The sequence below is a fragment of the Carcharodon carcharias genome, chromosome 3 (assembly GCF_017639515.1).
Source record: "Carcharodon carcharias isolate sCarCar2 chromosome 3, sCarCar2.pri, whole genome shotgun sequence".
NCBI classification, from domain to species: Eukaryota; Metazoa; Chordata; class Chondrichthyes; order Lamniformes; family Lamnidae; genus Carcharodon; species Carcharodon carcharias.
The window spans coordinates 187,409,598-187,431,125 of NC_054469.1; the positions used below are offsets into that span (position 1 = coordinate 187,409,598).

Consider the following 21,528-nt stretch of genomic DNA (forward strand, 5'->3'; position numbering starts at 1 on the left):
CTGTGTGCTGGTCACATTCTGCCTCCAGTTCTCCTATGTTCTTTACAACCATAGCTTCTTTGTCTCTTCTGTGTGTACCTTCTGCTGCAACTCTCCTTTGCCTGCAGCTGTCCTTTGTGTCTGACCACATGGCATCTGTCTTAACTTCCTTCCTGGACACCCTGGTCCACTCCTCCATCACCCCCATTCCTCATCCCCTTCCCATGGCACCTTCCCATGCAATCACAGAAAGTGCAACACTTGCCCCTTTACCTTCTCACCATTCAAATCCCCAAACATTCCTTTCAGATGAAGCAACACTTCACTTGCATCTATTTCAGTTTGATTTACTGTATTCACTGCTCCCAATGTGGTCTCCACTACACTGGGGACACTAAACGCAGACTGGGTGACCGCTTTGCGAAACATCTTCACTCAGTCCGCAAGCCTGACTCAGACCTCCCTGTTGCTTGCTATCTCAACATACCATCCTGCTTCATGCCCACATATATGTCTTTGGCCTTTTGCAATGTTCCAGTGAAGCCCAACACAAACTGGGGGAGCAGCACCTCATCTTCCAGTTAGGCATTTTACAGCCTTCCGGACTTAACGTTGAGTTCAACAACTTCATACCATGAGCTCCGTCCTCCAACTTTATCCCTTTTTTAATCCAATTATTTTTAAAATTTCATTTATTCATTTTATTTTTCGTTTATTTTTTATCCTTTACCCCAACCTGCCCCTCCCACCAAACAGGGCCATCCATCACTTGTTTTTATTTTTTGCTTTGACAGACTGCTGATCCTTGTTCTGCTATTAACACATTCTGCTTTCTTACCTTTATGCCACTATTGGCATCTTCTTTAGTCTTTAACACTACCATGAACAATCCCTTTGTCCTGTGCCCATGACATTATTGTCAAATTTCTCCTTGGCTCCCAATAGTCTCGGACCTTCTATTTTGCTTCATCTGCTCCATCCCCTCTTAAACATATAAAATCTAACACATTTCTACTTCTCTTTAGCTCTGACGAAGAGTCATATGGACTTGAAATGTTAAATCTGTTTATCTCACCACATATGCTGTCAGACCTGCTGCGTTTTTCCAGCATTTTCTGTCCTTATTTCAGATTTCCAGCATCTGCAGTATTTTGCTTCTATCTTAATTTATTCCATTGCTGACCAATAATCAGCAACTGATCTAGATAATATTCACAACTGGGAACAGTGTTAAGGACACGGATTGTCTAGACGTATTCTGGGGAGAGCCAGAAATGTCTGCAGGTCCTTGTTTTTTCATGTTGCCTGTCCTTCCAATAGCACAGTTCATTCTCTTTTTTATATATATAGCCTTCTAGTTTCCAACTCTCATAATAAGAGCCTCTCTGGCCTTGTTACTTATTGTTGAAGTAGCCAAAGGCTTGACCTTTCATTTTCTATATCTGTTCTCTTTTGAAGTAGACAGAAATCTGTTATTTGTTGCTGTATTTTTTTTCTATTTCAGCGATGGAAGTAGACAATATCAGTTTATGCTAAAGGTTGTAGATTGGGCTTTTCAATAGTAAAAGGGTGAAAAGTTCATGGCATTCAAATGATGCAAAACAATCCTGTATTTTTTTTTATTCTTTTACGGGATGAGGGCATTGCTGGCTAGACCAGCATTTATTGCCCATCCCTAATTGCCTTTGAGAAGGTGGTGATGAGCTGCCTTCTTAAACCGTTGCAATCCTTGTGGTGTAGAAAGTAGAAACACCCACAGTGCTGTTAGGAAGGAGTTCCAGGATTTTGACCCAGTGACAGTGATAAAGCTCCAAGTCAGGATGGCCTGTGGCTTGGAGGGGAACTTGCAGCTGGTGGTGTTCCCATGCATCTGCTGTCCTTGTCCTTCTAAGTGGGAGAGGTTACAGGTTTGAATGTTGCTGTTGAAGGAGCCTAGGTGAGTTGCTGCAGTGCACCTTGCAGATGGTACATGCTGCTGCCACTGTCCATCGGTGGTGGGGGGAATGGATGGTGAAGGTGGTGTATATGGTACCAAACTAGTTGGCTGGTTTGTCCTGGATGATGTTGAGCTTCTTGAGTGGTGGAACTCCACTCATCCAGGGAAGTGGAGAGTATTCCATCACACTTCTGACTTGTGCCTTGTAGATGGTGTACTGGCTTTGGAGAGTCAGGAGGTGAGTTACTCTCAGCAAAATTTCCAGCCTCTGACCTGTTCTTGTAACCACAGTATTTATTGACTGGTCCAGTTCAGTCCCTAGTCAATGGTAACTCCAGGCTGTTCATAGTGGGGCAATTCAGCAATGGTAATGCCATTGAATGTCAAGGGGTGATGGTCATATTCTCTCTTGTTGGGGATAGTCATTGCCTGGCACTTGTGAGGCGCGAATGTTACTTGCCACTTATCAGCTGAAGCCTGAATGTTGTCCATTGCTGCATATGGACATGGACTGCTTCAATATCTAAGGAGCCGCAAATGGTGCTGAACATGGTGCAAAGATCAGCAGACATCCCCACTTCTGACTTTGTGATGGGGGGAAGGTCATTGAAGTAGCTGAAGATGGGTTGGGCCTAGGACACTATGGCCTGCATGGAATCATTTGAAAGCCTTGCTTGCAGCTTCATGGAGGTGGCCACTCTCCATGGCAGACATTCTGCTGTTCCCCTCCCTCACCCTGGCTTGCCACTCCTTCCATTTGCCACACCCTGCTCTCTGTTCCTGCTCCCTGCTCCCTTCACCGCTCCTTCTCTTCGTCATTCCCTGCGACCAGGAGGAGGGAGCGGGTCATGAGGGTTGGGATCTGGAATGATGAGCGGGAGCCACATCCACTGGCCAAAGAGGGTACGAGGATGGGTGCTGGCCTGTGAGGATCCTGTGAAAACAGGCCATTTTCAATGTAGGCAGCTGCCTAAAAAGCCACTGAATATGAAGTCACTGACTGCATTGCATCCTTGCATAGTAGAGGTTAGGAAAGTGACTTAAAGGCATTATTACAAATATATTCAAATTTACTTGAAAACCAAATAGAGCCAGAGGACTGGCAGACAACTAATGTTATTCCTATATTGGAAAAGGGAGTTAGAACAAATCCAAGGAATTATAGAACATATAGCTTAATGGTAGGAAAGATAATGGATTCTTTACTCTAAGGTGTAATAAAAAAGCAGCTGGAAATCAAAAATTGAGTGGTCAGTGTAGATTTCAAAAGGAAGGTCATGTTGAAGAAGCAACAGAAAAGATAGACAAGCATATTGCAATTGATGTAATATATTTGGATTTTCAAAAGGCCTTTGGTAAGATATTGCATGAGAGACTTAAGTCCACAGTCAGAGCATGTGGAAATCAGGGGACGAGAAGCAAAATGGCTGGCAATTTGGCTACAATACAGAAAACAGAGGGGCGGGATTAAGGGTAGCTACTCAGATTGACAAAGATGGGAGGTGGTGTTCAACATGGATCGGTGTTGGGACCACTGTTGCTCACAATTTACATTAATGATTTGAGTTCAGGAATAGGAAGTACAATTTCCAGATGGCACCAAATTGGGAGGTGTACAAAGGAAGTATGGTTTTAATGAGAACCATTCAAAAACTTACAGAATAGATATAAAATTAACAAATTAACTTCAATATAGATAAGAAGTAGTGCATTTGATAGGAAGAAGAGGAGGCTACATACTGCTCGAATAATAGTCTGAGTTGACAGAGGAGCAAAGAGATCCAGAGATACAAATGCACAAATCGCTAAATGTAGTGGCCCAAGTTAATAGGGTGGTTTAAATAAGCAAACCAAACTTTTGTTTCTCGAGGAAAAGAATTGAAAAGCAGGAAAGTTATATTAAATCTGTGTGGAATCTTGGTTAGACCACACCTGAAGAGTATTGTGCCCAGTTCTGGTCTCCATATTATCAAAAGTTCATGACATTCAAATGATCCAAAACAATCCTGTTTTATTCGTTCACGGGATGTTGGAATTGCTGGCTGGGCCAGCAATTATTCCCATCCCTAATTGCCCTTGAGAACTGAATGACTTGCTAGGCTATTTCAGAAGGCATTTAAGAGTCTACCATATTGCTGGAGTCACATGTAGGCCAGACCAGGTAAGGACAGCAGATTTCCTTCCCTAAAGGCCATTAGTGAACCCGATACAGAGGCTTTGGAGAAGGTGCAAAAAGGTTGCAAGCATAATTACCAGAATTGAACTCTAGAAAGACTGAACAGCTGAGACTCTATTCTCTATAAAAGGAAAGGCTGAGGGGTGACCTGATAGGGGTCTTCAAGATGATGAGGGAGTTTGACAAGGTCGACTTAGAGAAAATGTTTCCACTTGTGGGGTAGCCCGAAGCTTGAGGTCATAAATATAAGATGAACACTATTGAACCCAATGGGAAATTCAGGAGAAGCTTCCTTACCCAGACTTTAGTAAGAATGTGGAACATGCTATCACAAGAAAGAAAGGTGGGAGGAGGCTCACGTGGAGCATGGCACTGGCATAGACCCAATTGGACCAAATGGCTATTTCTTTACTACAAACAATGTACATGTGCTGGGGATTGCATTTTTGTAAACTCAGTACTGTAGCCTTGGTTATGTGCCTTCTGACTGATAATGTATTACAGCATATAAATGGTTGGAGACTCATGTTGTACTCTTCCCCACTGATCCGTTTACAGTGTCTTGGTTGGGCATACTGACAAAGAGTTTTGAAACACCAAGTGTCACACCAGTCAAGGCATAACTAGAATGAACCATCAACGCCATTTCAGTCACACAATCACAGAATATTACGGTACAGAAGAGGCCCTTCAGCCCATTGAGTCTGCACCGACACGTGAGAAACACCTGACCTACCTACCTAACCCCATTTACCAGCACTTGGCCCATAGCCTTGAATGTTATGAAGTGCCAGGTACTTTTTAAAGGATGTGAGGCAACCCGCCTCCTCCACCTTCCCAGGCAGTGCATTCCAGACTGTCACCACCCTCTGGGTAAAAAAAGTTTTTTCTTTCTTGTGATAGCATGCTCCACATTCTTACTAAAGTCTGGGTAAGGAAGCTTCTCCTGAATTTCCTCACATCCTCCCCTAAATCTCCTGTCCTTCAGCTTGAACTTATGTCCCCTTGTGACTGACCCTTCAGCTAAGGGGAACAGCTGCTCCTTGTCCATGCCCCTCATAATCTTGTACACCTCGATCAGGTTGCCCCTCAGTCTTCTCTATTACAACGAAACAACCCAAGTCTATCCAACCTCCCTTCATAACTTAAATGTTTCATCCCAGGCAACATCCTGGTGAATCTCCTCTGCACCCCCTCCAGTGCAATCACATCCTTCCTATAATGTGGCGACCAGAACTGCACACAGTACTCCAGCTGTGGCCCCACCAAGGTTCTATACAACTCCAACACGACCTCCCTACTTTTGTAATCTATGCTTCAATTGATAAAGGCAAGTGTCCCATATGCCTTTTTCACCACCCCACTAACATGCCCCTCCGCCTTCAGAGATCTATGGACACACACGCCAAGGTCCCTTTCTTCCTCAGAACTTCCTAGTGTCATGCCGTTCATTGAATACTTCCTTGTCAAATTACTCCTTCCAAAGTGTATCACCTCACACTTTTCAGGGCTAAATTCCATCTGCCACTTATCTGCCCATCCCGTTTATATCTTCCTGTAGCTCAAGACACTCAACCTCACTGTTAACCACCCGGCCAATCTTTGTGTCATCAGCTAACTTACTAATCCTAACCCCCACATAGTCATCTATGTCGTTTATATAAATTACAAGTAATAGGTGACCCAGCACAGATCCCTGTGGTACACCACTGGACACTGGCTTCCAGTCACTAAAGCATCCTTCTGTCATCACCCCCTGCCCCCTAAACTAAGCCAATTTTGAATCCACCTTATCAAATTACTCTGTATCCCATGTGCATTTGCCTTCTTTATAAGTTTCCCATGTGGGACCTTGTCAAAGACTTTGCTGAAATCCATATCAACTATATCAATTGCACTACCCTAATCTACACACCTGGTCACCTCCTCAAAAAATTCAATCAAATTTGTTAGGCATGACCTCCCTCTGACAAAGCCATGCTGACTATCCCTGATCAATCCTTGCCTCTCCCAGTGGAGATAGATTCTCTCCTTCAGAATTTTCTCCAATACTTTCCCTACCATTGACATGAGACTCACTGGCCTGTAGTTCCTTATCTCTACAACCTTTCTTAAATAGCGGAACCACATTAGCTGTTCTCCAGTCCTCTGGCACCTCCCCCGTGGCCAGAGAGGAATTAAAAATTTGTGTCAGATCCCCTGTGATCTCCTCCCTCGCCTCCCTCAGCAGTCTGGGACACAAATCATCCGGACCTGGAGATTTGTCCACTTTTAAACCTGCCAACACCTCCAATACCTTGTCACTCCCTATATCAATTTGCTTAAGAACCTCACAGTCTCTGTCCCTGAGTTCCATACTTTCATCTTCATTCTCTTGGGTGAAGACAGATGTGAAGTATTCATTCAACACTCTAGCGATGTCCTGTGGCTCCACCCATAGATTTCCCCCTTGGTCCCTACTCTTTTCCTGGTTCTCCTCTTCCCATTGATATACTTATAGAATATCTTGGGATTTTCCCTACTTTTACCAGCCAGAGCTCTCTTCATATCCCCTCTTTGCTCTCCTAATTGCTTTCTTAAGCTCTACCCTGCATTTTCTGTACTCCACTAATACCTCCGCTGATTTGCTCCCCTTAGACCTGTTAAAAGCTTCTTTTCCTTCTCATCGTATCCTGAATATCTCTGGTCATCCATGGTTCTCTAGGCTTGTTACTCCTTCTTCCTAACACTCTAGAGGGAACATGTTGAGTCTGTACTCTCCCCATTTCCTTTTTGCACACCACCCCCACCATTGCTCCTCTGTAGATTTCCCCACAAGTAGCTGTTCCCAGTCTACCTCGGCCAGATCCTACCTTATTTTACTAAAATCCACTCTCCCCCAATCCAAAACATTTTTTTGCAACTTGTCTATTTCTTTGTCAATAACAAACTTAAACCGTACCATGTTGTGGTTGCCATCGCTAAAATGCTCCCCCACCATCACCTCAGCCACTTGTCCGGCTTCATTCCCCAGAATTAGGTACAGCATTGCACCATCCCTTTTTGGACCCTCTACATATTGAGCTAAAATGTTCTCCTGTACACATTTCAAGAAATCCACTCCATCCAAGCCCTTAACACTGTCTATCCCTATTATTGTTTTTACACACCTCCGCAAATTCTGCACATATTTGCTCCTCAATTTCCTGCTGACTTTCCGGGGATCTATAATAAGCTCCTAACAATGTGGCTGCCCCTTTTTTTATTTCTAAGCTCTACCCACAAAGCTTCATTCGATGCCCCCTCCAAGATATCATCTCTCCTTACTGCAGTAACTGACTCCTTAACTAATAATGCAATGCCTCCTCCTCTTTTACCCCCTCCCCTATTTCACCTGAAGATTCCATATCCCAGAATGCTTAGCTGCCAATCCTGCCCCTTCCTCAACCAAATCTCAGTGATGGCTACTGAATCACAATTCCATGTGTCAATCCTTTACTCATCCATTTTACCTGTAATACTCCTGGCATTAAGGTAGAGGCCATCCAGCCTTGTCTTACTCCCTTGAAACTTAATGCAGCTGTGCTCCCTCTGACTTGATTGTTTTACTGTATTATGTTGTGTCCCTGTTCTGCTAACATTCTGTGTCCCCTCCCCCTGCTGAATTAATTTAAATTCCCCCCAACAGCACTAGCAAACCCGCCCACAAGGATGTTAGTCCCCCTCTGGTTCAGATTTAGCCCATTCCTCTTGTACAGGTCTTACCTTCCCCAGAAACGGTCCCAGTGATCCAGGAATCTAAAACCCTCCTTCCTGCACCAACTCTTAAGCCACATATTCATCTGTACTGTTCTCCTATTTCTGAGCTCATTAGGACATGACACTGCGAGTAATCCAGAGATTACAACCCGAGAGGTCTTGCTTTTTAGTCTACTGCCTAACTCCCTGAATTCTTGATGCAAGACCTCATCCCTCTTTCTACCTATGTCATTGGTACCAACATGTATCATGACCTCTGCCTTATCACCCTCCCCTTCAGGATGCCCTGCAGCCATTCAGTGACATCCCGGACCCTGGCACCAGGGAGGCAACACACTATCCTGGAGTCATGTTGATGGCCACAGTGGCGCCTATCTGTTCCCCTGAATATAGAATCCCCTATTACTATTGCTTTTCCTCTCTTCCTCCCCTCCTGTACAGACAGGCTGCTTTTGGTGCCAGAAGCTTGGCTCTGTCTGCACTCCCTGGAGGAACCAGTGCCCTCATCAGCCTCCAAAATGGAATACCAATTTGCGAGTGGGACCCCCTGGGACTCCTGAACTACCTGCCTGTTTCTCTTGGACTGCCTGGAATTCCCTTCCTTCTTCAAGTCCCTCTCTAAACGTGCTATCCACGATGCTCTGAGACTCGCAGATGCTCCACAGTGTCTCTGAAACTGAGCTTCCAGGAACTGCAGCTAGACACACTTCCTACACACACGGCTCCCCACATGGAGCACAAGGAGCACACCACGGCTTTGAGCTCTCCTGCCATGACGTATCACTTTAAATTAAACCTTTTAAATCAATTATGCTAGGGTCCTTCTTTCCTGATCCTCATTACTATAGAATTTACAAACTCCCCAAAGGGGAGAGAGCTACATAAAACAGCCATGATCAACAAAACGGGTGAGTGAAAACATAAAACTAAAGGAGGGAACATATAAAAGTGCAAAGAATAGTGCAGATCCTGGAATGAGTGGTTGTCTTATGAGGATAGGTTGGACAGGCTGGGCTTGTGTCCACTGGAGTTTAGAAGAGTGAAGGGTGACTTGATTGAAGTATATAAGATCCTGAATGGTCTTGACAAGGTGGACGTGGAAAGGATGTTTCCTCTTGCAGGTGAGTCCAGAACCTGGGGAATGCCGTTTTAAAAATAGGGGTTGTCCTTATGGGACAGAGATGAGAATTTTTTTCTGAGGGTTGAGAGATTTTGGAACACACTGCCTCAGAAGGCAGTGGAAGTAGGGTCATTGAGTATTTTTAAGGCAGAGGCAGATAGGTTCTTGTTAGGCAAGGGAATCAAAGGTTATTGGGTAGATGGGAATGTGGAACTCAAAACTCAAATAGATCAGCCATGATCCTATTGAATGGTGAAGCAGGCTCGAGGGGCTGAATGGCCTACTTTTGCTCCTATTTCATATGTTTGTATCCAGGAAACTTGGTGGGTTGTTGGGGGGGGAGGGGGGGTGGTGGTGGGGAGGATGGAGGCGACATAAAGAACAGCAAAAGAGAACAAAAAACAGAAAAGATTGCAAGAGCTGCAAAAAGAGAATACAAAATGGAACTTGGGGATATCAAGGCTAACATGAAAGATTTTTTAACAGTTATATTAAGGGTAAAAAAGCAGCCATGGTTAATATCAGCCCTTTCAAAAACAAACGCGTGTAATGTTGCAGATGTAAAAAGGAAATGGCAGACTCGTTGAATAATTACTTTGTGTCACTCTTCAGGAAAGGGATAATATGCTTGACATTCCAAGTAAATGAATAATGAATCAAAGAATTGAACTCATCAAAGTTAACTAAGTAAGGAAAGAGTATTAGGGAAAATTATGCCACTACTGACTCACAAATTCCCAGGATAAGGTCAAGGGTTTGCAAAAGCTAGGTCATGTCTAACAAACCTAACTGAATTTTTTGAGTAAGTGGCCAAAGTGGTAGATGGGAATGTTTATGGATATAGTTTAAAAGGACTTCCAGAAGGTATTCAATAAGGTTCAACATAATAGATTGTTAGCTAAAATTAGCAGTCATGGAATTGAAGGCAAATTATTGACCTGCTTAGGGAATTGGATAGGTTGTAGAAGATGGATCATAGGGATAATAGGTTTGTCACTTTCAATTAGAATACAAGTGATGTCCCATAAGAATCTGTGCTCGGACCTTAACTATTCACTATGTTTATTAATGACTTAGATAATACAATAGAGAGCCATATATCCATATTTAGTGATGGCACAAAGATTACTTATATAGTAAGTAATGTAGATGGGAGCATGAAATTACAAAGAGTTGATAGAAAATGGTCAAAACGATTGCAAGTGGATTTTAATGCAGCTAAGCATGTAGTCATCCATTTTGAACCAAGAAAGGATAGATCTGAATTTTATTCTAATGAAGAGAAGCTAGCAAGAGTGGAGATCCAAAGAGATTTAGGAGTCCATGTGCATAGATCCATATAATGTATATGTCAAAACAAAAATATAAACAAAAAGGCAAATGAAATATTAGCCTTTGGGACTAGAGGGTGAGAATATTAAGAGGAGGTAGTTTTATTGCAGCTTTACAAAGCCCTGATTAAACCACATCTGGTGTGTAGTTCTGTGTACCACACCTTAGAAAGGACATATTTACCTCAGAGTGCAGTGCAGAATCTCTGGAAGGTTACCAGGTTAGATCAAGAGGGAAGTCTACATAAACTAGGTTTGTATTTCCTGGAAAAATTAAGGGCTGCTTTGATGAGTTTTGTTTTAGGGTTTTGAAAGCAATTGACAGGGAAGTTAAGAGAAACCTTTTCTGCTGATGGCGAGTCTAGGGCAAGGATAGAGAACCTTAAAGTCAAAGCTACACTATTCAAGAGAGAGGTTGGGAAACACTCCTTCATTCAAAGGATGGTAGAAGTGTGGGACACTGTCACATTAAAAGAAACAGTAGATGCTAGCTCAGATGATAATCTGAGATTGGTTGATTTTTGCTAGTCACAAGTATAAAGGGAAATGGAGCTAAAGCAAGATAGGTGGAGTTAGGATGCAAATCAGTCATGATCCCATTGAATGGTGTAACAGGCAAAAGAAACTGAATGACCTATTCCTGTTTCTAATAATGGTTACGTACTTAAGAGGAAGCTAGATAAACAAGGGAGAAAGGAATGGTAGGGTTATATGTGTTATATCCAACAGAGGGCACTGGTGAGAAGTGACTGAAGCATTCTGGGAGAAGTCAGCGCAGCCACTGCGACTCAGGAGGGAATCGAGGAGAAGGACTCTTGCACTCAACAGGAGGAAGGGCATCCAACAGAGGGTGCTGGTGAGAAGTGACTGAAGCATTCTGGGAGAAGTCATCGCAGCCACCGCGACTCAGGAGGGAATCGAGGAGGACCCACTGTCAAAGAACGGAATAAATTAATTATCTAAGTCGAGATGGCTGGGCAGATGATGTGCTGTAGCTGTATGATGTGGGAGCTGGCAGATCCCATTGCAAGCTGCAGTGACTACATCTGCAGCAAGTGTTGGATGCTGGAGTAACTCTGGCTCAGAATTGATGAGCTGGAGTCCGCGCTCCGGACGCTGCGGCACATCGGGAGGAGGAAAGTTCCCTGGACGCTTTGTATCAGCTGGTGGTCACACCCAGTAGATTAAGTACCTCAAGTCCAGTCAGTTGTCAGGGTCAGCAGGGTATGACTGCAAGTGAAGCAGGTAGAGGGATCCTGTGTTCAGGAACAGAGGAGCCTCAGCTCTTGACCTTGTCCAACAGGAACAAGGTACTTGCTCCCTGTGTGGATGAGGAAGAGGGCTGTAGGGAGGATGAGCCAGCTGACCACGGCACCATGGCACAGGAGGCCATTCAAGAGGGGGGAGCAAAAAGACAAGTGGTAGTTGTAGGGGATTCTATAATTAGGGGAATTGATGGCATCCTTTGTAAGCAGGATCGAGAGTCCCGCATGGTATGTTGCCTGCCCGGTGCCAGGGTGAGGAACATCTCTGACCGGCTTGAAAGGATATTGGAGAAGGAGGGGAGGATCCAGTTGTTGTGGTCCACGTTGGGACAAATAACATAGGTAAGACTAGGAAAGAGGACCTGTTTGGGGATTATCATGAACTAGGAACTAAATTAAAGAACAGGGGTTATAATTTCCGGATTACTACCCGAGCGATATGCAAATTGGCATAGGGACGTGAGAATAAGGGAAGTAAACACGTGGCTAAAGGAGTGGTGCAGGAAAGAGGGGTTCCATTTTGTGGGGCACTGGCATCAGTAATGGAACAGGAGGGATCTGTACCATTGGGACGGTCTCCACCTGAACAGATCTGGGACAGTGTTCTAGTGGAAAGGGTAAATAGGGTAGTCAAAAGGACTTTAAACTAGGAAGTGGGGAAGGGGGGGGTACAACTCCAAGAAGTATGACTAATGGGAAACAAAGCAGCAGGTTAACTTGTGGGACGGGGTGGATTCAACTTCATAGAAATTTATGAAAAAACTGAAAAGAAAGGAGAGCCCAGGAGAGGCTATTAAAGTCTCCAGAACACAAAATAGGACAGTGTGTTTGGAAGGGGCTATGAATCTAACTTCAAGCGCATCAGATAAAAGGATGACAATGAGAAAGAAGGCCGGGAAATACAGGACTGAAGGTGTTGTATCTGAATGCACGCAGTATACGAAATAAGGTAAATGAGCTTGTGGCGCAGATTGAAATTGGCAGGTATGATGTGGTGGGCATTACGGAGACATGGCTGCAAGGGGATCAGGACTGGGAGCTAAATATCCAAGGATATACATCCTATCGAAAAGATAGGCAGGTTGGCAGAGGGGGTGGGGTTGCTTTGTTAGTAAGAAATGGAATTAAATCGATAACAAGAAATGATGTAGGGTCAGATGATGTAGAATCTGTATGGGTAGAGTTGAGGAACCACAAAGGTAAAAAAAACCATAATGGGAGTTATGTACAGGCCTCCGAACAGTAGTCAGGATATGGGGCACAAGATACACCAGGAGATAGAAAAGGCGTGTAAGAAAGGCAAGGGTACAGTGATCATGGGGGATTTCAGTATGCAGGTAGACTGGGAAAATCAGGTTGGTAGTGGATCCCAAGAAAAGGAATTTGTGGAATGTCTACAAGATGGCTTTTTGGAGCAGCTTGTGGGGGAGCCCACTAGGGAACAGGCAATTCTAGATTTAGTGATGTGTAATGAGGCAGATTTGATAAGGGAGCTTAAGGTGAAGGAACCCTTAGGAGGAAGTGACCATAATATGATAGAATTTACCCTGCAATTTGAGAGGAAAAAGCTGGAATCAGATGTAACGGTATTACAGTTGAATAAAGGCAACTACAGAGGCCTGAGGGAGGAGCTGGCCCGAACTGACTAGGAGATGAGCCCAGCAGGAAAGACAGTGGAACAGAAATGGCAGGAATTTCTGGGATTAATTTGGGAGACATAGCAAAAAATCATCCCAAGGAAGAAGAAGCATACTAAAGGGAGGACGAGGCAACCATGGCTGACAAGGGAAGTCAGGGACAGCATGAAAGGTAAAGAGAAAGCATACAATGCAGCGAAGAGCAGTGGGAAACCAAGGGATTGGGAAGCCTACAAAGACCAACAGAGGACAACTAAAAAAGAAATAAGGAGGGAGAAGATTAAATATGAGGGTAAACTAGCCAGTAATATAAAAGAAGATTGCAAGAGTTTTTTTTAGATATATAAACGGTAAGAGAGAGGCAAAAGTGGACATTGGGCCACTGGAAAATGACACTGGAGAAGTAGTAGTGGGGAACAAAGAAATGCTGGAGGAACCGAATAGGTACTTTGCGTCAGTCTTCGCAGTGGAAGACACGAGTGACATCCCCAAAGTTCAAGAGAGTTGGGGGGCAGAGCCAAGTGTGGTGGCCATTACCAAGGAGAAGGTGCTAGGAAAACTGAAAGGTCTGAAGGTGGATAAATCACCTGGTCCAGATGGATTACACCTCAGAGTTCTGAAGGAGATAGCTGAAGAGATAGTGGAGGCGTTAGTGGTGATCTTTCAGGAATCAGTGGAGTCGGGGGAGGGTCCCAGAGCTCTGGAAAATCGCTAATGTAATCTCCCTGTTTAAGAAGGGAGTGAGGCAAAAGACGGGAAATTACAGGCTGATTAGCCTGACCTCGGTCGTTGGTAAGATTTTAGAGTCCATTATTCAGGATAAGATTTCAGAATACTTGGAAGTGCATGGTAAAATCGGGCAAAGTCAGCATGGTTTCATCAAGGGAAGGTCATGCCTGACAAATCTGTTAGAATTCTTTGAGGAGGTAACGAGTAGGTTATAGACAAAGGAGAGCCAATGGATGTTATCTACTTGGACTTCCAGAAGGCCTTTGACAAGGCGCCGCACAGGAGGCTGCTCAGTAAGATAAGAGCCCATGGCGTTAGAGGCAAGATAGTATCATGGATAGAAGATTGGCTGTCTGGCAGGAGGCAGAGAGTAGGGATAAGGGGGTCCTTCTCAGGATGGCAGCTGGTGACTAGTGGAGTTCCGCAGGGGTCAGTGTTGGGACCACAACTTTTCACTTTATAAATTAATGACCTTGATGAAGGAACTGAGGGCATCCTGGCTAAGTTTGCAGATGATACAAAGATAGGTGGAGGGACAGGTAGTATTGAGGAGACGGGGAGGCTGCAGAGGATTTGGACAGGTTAGGAGAATGGGCAAAGAAGTGGCAAATGGAATACAACGTGGGCAAGTGTGAGGTCATGCACTTTGGTAGGAAGAATAGAGGCATAGACTATTTTCTAAATGGGGAGAGAATTCAGAAATCTGGAGTGCAAAGCGACTTGGGAGTCCTAGTCCAGGATTCTCTTAAGGTTAACTTGCAGGTTGAGTCGGTAGTTAGGAAGGCAAATGTAATGTTGGCATTTATTTCGAGAGGACTAGAATATAAAAGCAGGGATGTGCTGCTGAGGCTTTATAAGGCTCTGGTCAGACCACATTTAGAATATTGTGAGCAATTTGGGGCTCCGTATCTCAGGAAGGATGTGGTGGCCCTGGAGAGGGTCCAGAGGAGGTTCATGAGAATGCTCCCAGGAATGAAAGGCTTAACATATGAGGAATGTTTGAGGACTCTGGGTCTATACTCAATGGAGTTTAGAAGGATGAAGGGGAATCAAATTGAAACTTACAGAATACTCAAAGGCCTGGATAGAGTGGACGTGGGGAAGATGTTTCCATTAGTAGGAGAGATTAGGACCCGAGGGCACAGCCTCAGAGTAAAGGGAAGACCTTTTAGAACAGAGATGAGGAGAAACTTTTTTAGCCATAGAGTGGTGAATCTATGGAATTCATTGCCACAGAAGGCTGTGGAGGCCAGGTCATTGAGTGTATTTAAGACCGAGATAGATAGGTTCTTGATTGGTGAGGGGATCAAAGGTTACGGGGAGAAGGCGGGAGAATGGGGTTGAGAAACGTATCAGCCATGATTGAATGGCGGAGCAGACTCGATGGGCCGATTGGCCTAATTTCTGCTCCTATGTCTTATGGTCTTATGGAGGTTGGGAGGAGGCTTATGTAGAAGATTGGTACAGCCTATTTGGGCCAAATGGCTTGTTTGTGTACTGTACATTCTATGTAATGTTGGAAAATCAATCAAGATTGCATATAAGCGGTATAAATTGGGTGAATTTGATCTGAAAACTGGGTGGGGATTCTGATTTCTGCTCACTTTGTGCAGTACCCAGCATAGATTCTCAGCTATGGTGGAATATAGGTGACCAAAAGCGTTTCAACGATTGGATTTTTCAGGTCTAGATTTAACCCAGGAGTTCCAGAAAGTCAGGTATAGACATCTGAAGGTACTGCCACCAATGGTGTGTGAAGGGAGCAAGAGAATACAGATGAAAGCCACCGAGGGCTGAAGGGCATGTTAGATGGAACATAAGGCTGGAGGATGTTGTAGCAGTGGGGTGCGCAAGGCTATGGAGATATTTGCAAGAGAGGGCAAGAATTTTCAAGTTAGCATTCATGCACAAGAATCCAATAAAGGTCACCTAGTATGGGCACTATTTATAGTAGGACAGGATATGACTAGCTAGATTCTGGGCGAATACCTGAATTTTCACTGGAATGGAAGGGCTCTGTGCCTTAGCCAAAATGGCGCCGGAGTCCTGATTCCAGAATTCCCGCCCCAGAACTCCTTACATCCTCTTCATAATTTACTTTCCTACCTATCTTTGTGTCATCAGCAAATTTAGCAACCATTCCTTCAGTCCCTTCATCCAAGTCATTTATATAAATTGTAAAAGTTGAGGCCCCAGCACTGATCCCTATGGCACACCACTCGTCACATCCTGCCAACCAGAAAATGACCCATTTATGCCATCTCTCTGCCTCCTTTTAGCTAGCCAATCTTCTATCCATGCCAATATGTTATCCCCTACACCATGAGCTTTTATTTTCTGCAGTACCCTCTGATGTGGCACTTTATCAAATGCCTTCTGGAAATCTAAGTACAGTACATCCATCACTTCCCTTTTATCCACAGCAGATGTGACTTCTTCAAAGAACTCCAATACATTGGTTAAATATGATTTCCCTTTTACAAAACCATGTTGATTCTGTCTCATTGCCTTGAATTTTTTTAAGTGCCCTGCTATAATATCTTTAATAATAGCTTCTAACATTTCCTATGACAGAAAAATCTGACAATCCGGGCACTTCCTCCTGAGTTAGTTAGTGGAGTCAGGGAACTTTTCTGATTCTGCGCTCCAGACTCGGGAGCAAAAATTTGCCCCAAAGAGTTTATGGAGACTGGGCAAGGTGGGCATTAGAGAAATCATGCCTAGAGGTGACAAAAATGAGGAAAACGGGAGTAGTGCCATACAGTAGCAAACAGGGCCACGTTCCTCACAACCATCCAATGCAGCACCATCACCATGTCCATTAGGAAGTTGGGTACTGGCCTATCCTCTTACTTGCCTGCAGATTCATGTTAATTCTTAACCCTGTCCCCTTTCAGCCTTGTTGAAGGCAGCCTATAGGTTGAAGTGCCTTTGAACCTTTCCTAAGGTTGTAACAGTTTTCAGCCCTATTCTGATCCTTCCCTTAAATTTTAACAGTATGGAATTACTGATCTCACCATGAATATGCTCTCTTCATGAAGCTGGAGCAATACATTGCTATGATGATAGCTGAGGATAGAAAATTGCACATTTCAGTTTGGCTATTCTTTCAATCTGTTTCTGATCATTCAAGATTTAACTGCAACCATATTGGAAAATCTACTTTCTCCTGCAAAACCTGTATATAAAACTTTAAAAGTATAATGGGCCAGTCAGATAGACTTTGCCAGATCGTTTTCTGACCAGGTGCCACACCAACATTGCTTAGCAGCCTTCCCAAGAATCTTAATGCTTATAAATCCAAAGCATTATTTCAAATTAAATCATGACAGTTTGATAATGGAGCATAGTAGGAAAAGACAAATTTTGGCCTCATGTCAGGGACACCAATAGTGTTACAAAAATACCAAATAAGGGGGAAAAGGGTGTGGGGGGAGGAAATAAATACAATAACTATCACTAGACAAAAAGTATTAGGGAAACTAATGCGGCTAAAGGCCGATAAGTCTCCTGGACCTGATGGGTTGCATCCTCAGATAAGTAGTTACACAAATTCTGAATGCACTGGTAGTAATCTTCCAAGAATCAGACTCTGGAAAAGTCCCAGAACATGGGAAAACTGCCAATGTAACGCCCTTATTCAAAAAGGGAGGGTGACAAAAACCAGGTAACTATAGGCCAGTTAGCCTAACATCCGTCATTGAGAAAATGTTAGAGTCCATTATAAAGGATGTCATAGAGCATTTAGAAATGCATAATGTAATCAAGCAGAGTCAGCATGGCTTCGTGAAGGGGAAATCATGCCTGACAAATTTATTAGAACTCTTTGAGGAGGTAACAAGCAGGATAGATAAAGGGGAACCCGTAGATGTTATATATTTGGATTTCCAAAAGGTGTTCGATAAGGTTCTGCACGTAAGGCTACTTAATAAGATAAGAGCACATGGTGCTGGGGATAGTATATTAGCATGGATAGAGGAATGGCTAACTGATAGAAGACAGAGTTGGGAAAAGGGGTGTATTTTCAGGATGGCAACCTATAACTAGTGGAGTGCCACAGGGATCAGTGCTGGGGCCACAATTATTTACAATATATATTAATGACTTGGATGTGGGAAATGATTGTACCATCACCAGATTTGCGGATGACACAGCAATAAGTGGGAAGGCATGTGGTTAAGATGACACAAAGAGCCTACAGAGGGATATAGATACGTTAAGTGGCGAAAGACTGCAGAAAGCTGCATCACAGAGGGATTTGGAGGCCCACGTGCATGAATCCCAAAAAGCTAGCATAGGGAAGGCAAATGGAATGTTGGCCTTTATTTCAAAGGGAATGGAGTATAAAAATAGGGAAGTCTTGCTGAAACTATACAAGGCACCATTAAACCACACCTAGAATACTGTGAGCAGTTTTGGTCCCCTTACCTAAGGAAAGATTTACTGGCATTGGAGGCAGTCCAGAGAAGGTCACAATGGTTGATTCCGGGTATGGTGGATTCTCTTATGAAAAGAGGTTGAGTAGGTTGGGCCTGTACTCATTGGAGTTTAGAAGAATGAGAGGCAACCTTATTGAAACATCTAAGGTTCTTAGGGGGTTTGACAGGGTAGATGCTGAGAGGTTGTTTCCCCTTGTGGGAGAGTCCAGAGGGCATAATCTTAGAGTAAGGAGTCACCCATTTAAGACAGATGAGGAGGAATTTCTTCTCTGAGGTTAGTGAATCTGTGGAATTCTTTACCGCAGAGGGCTGTCGAGGCTGGCTCATTAAGTATATTCGAGGCTGAAATAGATTTTTAATCAGTAAGGGAATCAAGGGTTATGGGGAAAAGGCAGGGAAGTGGAGTTGAGGATTATCAGATCTGCCAAGATCTCGTTGAATGGCGGAGCAAACTCAATGGGCCGAATGGTCTACTTCTGCTCCTACGTCTTATGGGCTTAAATACTTCACAAAAGATTTGACCAACAGGTAAAACGGACAAATGGCAGTGGAACGAAAATCTCTAATCATTTAAGAGCTAGTTGAATGCTGTGATGGTGGAAAGAGAAGGGAATGTAAGGACAGACTTGCTGAATGACCTTTTTCTTATCTGTTTCTACCTGGTGATCTTTTGATTTGAAGCTGGTACAGTGGCATGTGTGCTGCAATTTTCTCCCCAAGGGGGAAATAACTTCAATCCCAGTTCCTGCAATCCGGTGTTCACTGTAGGAAATTCCCGTGCATTAACATTGGATGCAACTGGAATGCTTCTCCATGCATGTATAACTGTCCTGTACTTGTCAAATCTGACTTGGGCAAGATGTAAGAGGGTAACTTGCACCCTATGAAGCCTATCTGTGACAAGGAGTCAAAACATTTTGGAGATGAGAGGCGGGGACAAAAAATATTTCTTAGGTGAGATACTATTGGCTGTCAGCTATGGGATGTAAGTCATGTCAGAGGAAGAGGGGACAAAACTGGTCTGTGATAGGAAACATTAATTTTAGGGGAAATTTTTTGCATGTAAAGTATGGCATTCATTTAGTTTAAAAACCAAAGTTTTGGGTGTTTCCTCCCAGCTAGAATAGCCTCTTGGTAGATGTGACCTTATGGGTATAGGAACATAACATTGGAACATAGGACTCAAGAGCAGGGGTAGGCCATTCAGCCCTTCGAGCCAGCTCTATTCAGTAAGATCATGGCTGATCTGGTTGTGGTTTCAACTCCGATTTCCTGTCTCTCCCCACCTATCAAAAATTTAACTGTACCTTGAATAAATTCATGACCCAGCCTCATCTGCTTTCTGAGGAAGAGAATTCCACATACTAATGACCATCTAAGAGAAAATAATTCTCCTCATCTCTGTCTTAAAAGGGAGACCTCTTATTCTTAAAGTGGAAACAACCTCCCAGTATCCAACCTGTCAAGTCCCCTCACAATTTTATATGCTTCAATAAGATCACCATTTGTGTATGAATGTCGATGGGCTGACTCATGTTAACCCTGTGATAGGTCCCTTAGTGATTTCCGTTGAGACCACAAGGATTGATATCCCTTTAGATTCTGGATGCCAATCTTGGAAAGTTGTTTATGACTTTTGAAATGCAGGAAAAGTCAAGTCAATAGAAAGCAAGCACTTCTTCCCAACACAATATTTATCTTTTTAAAAAGTAGGCATTTTGAATGTGTTGTATTTTCTATTCATTTAAAGTATGATGTAAGCCCAATCAAACCACTTTCTATGATTTCTTTAGCAGGCCTGCCCAAATTAGTATCAGAAAACACTCCTAACGCTCTTGGCTACACAACAGAAGGTTGATCTCTCTGTCAAATAGTCAGACAGGACTTGTTTCCCAACTCTTATCACAAGGTGGTGCTCCTCTTCAACAAAGATATAAATCATACTGAGTCAGGAAGTCAATGCTATTCACATCTGAACCAGGAGGCTTCACATAATTCATGTCCAAACTGATGGAAAGTGGGAGGCTCGCTGAGAATTGATGCATCTTATAAAACAATTTACTAAGGACAGACATGCTGCACACTCAAGTTGAAGTGCAAACACAAGAAAATATCCTGTATAATGTTTATGTGCACGATACATGAGAACACAAGAAACAGGTGCAGGAGTAGGCCATTCAGCCCACTGAGCCTGCTCCACCATTCAATAAGATTATGGTTGAACTGATTGTGGCCTTAGGTCCACTTTTCTGCCTGTCCTACATAACCCTTGCCTCTCTTGTAAATCAAAAATCTATCTAACTCAGCAATGAGTATATTCAATGACCCAGCCTCCTCAGCTCTCTGTGGAGGTGAATTCCAAAGATTAATGACCCTCTGAGAGAAGAAATTCCTTCTCATCTCTGATACATAAAGACCTTATTTTTAAACTGTGCCCCCAGTTCTAGCTTCTCCATGTACTGTACTCATGTTTTTTTTTGGAATGCACAAGTGATTTATTTAAGTCCATGACAACTTAAAGGGTCCAACTTTTGCACAGCTTCTGCAGGGACTTTTGGATGTTGTGTAGCCACAGAGCTTAGAGGGAAAATTAGTCATGATGTGAAACCCAAAGAACAAACAACATAAAGTGACTATGTTTTTCTCTTGCCGGAAAGCAGGTAAATAAGCGTGTCAAGTCAAATATGAATTCCACTGAAGCTAATTTTATAGATGGTATTTGTCTTTTAAAATTATCTGCATGAAGCAGTGATCTTACAACTTTTGAAGCATTTAAAAATTTGGCAATATTGGCTGGTTTTATTGTGTGATACCTGAGTGAGTGCTAGCTGTTTCTGGAAGCACTGATCTTCACAACCAGCTGGATGTAAAGCTACATGCCTCACTAAAGCTAGCTGCTGGGTACATCTATTTCAGCAGATTGTTCCAGGCTGCTAGATTTGGAAATTTCTGGTAATTTTCTGTTCACATTGCAGCTTACTAAATCCAACTCGTATTACTTGTAACTGGCAGTAGTGACATAGGTTTTGCTTAATGTATAAGAAGCTATCAAGCCACTCCCCTTACATCTAATATAAATCTTAATCATTTCAACGTTTTGTTTCCCTTCTCCCATAATTATGCCCCACACCTTCCCCAGTGCAATGATATTGTGAATGTTTTGGAATATTTATGCAGA

At 43.3% G+C, this 21,528-nt stretch overlaps 1 protein-coding gene across 1 annotated transcript in view; it reads left to right on the forward strand.

The window, feature by feature from the left end:
- The window catches only part of LOC121275656 (beta-1,3-galactosyl-O-glycosyl-glycoprotein beta-1,6-N-acetylglucosaminyltransferase 7-like), a 51,968-nt gene that overhangs the window by 20,633 nt on the left and 9,807 nt on the right, over window positions 1–21,528 (forward strand). The gene's annotated exons all lie outside the window — the stretch shown is intronic.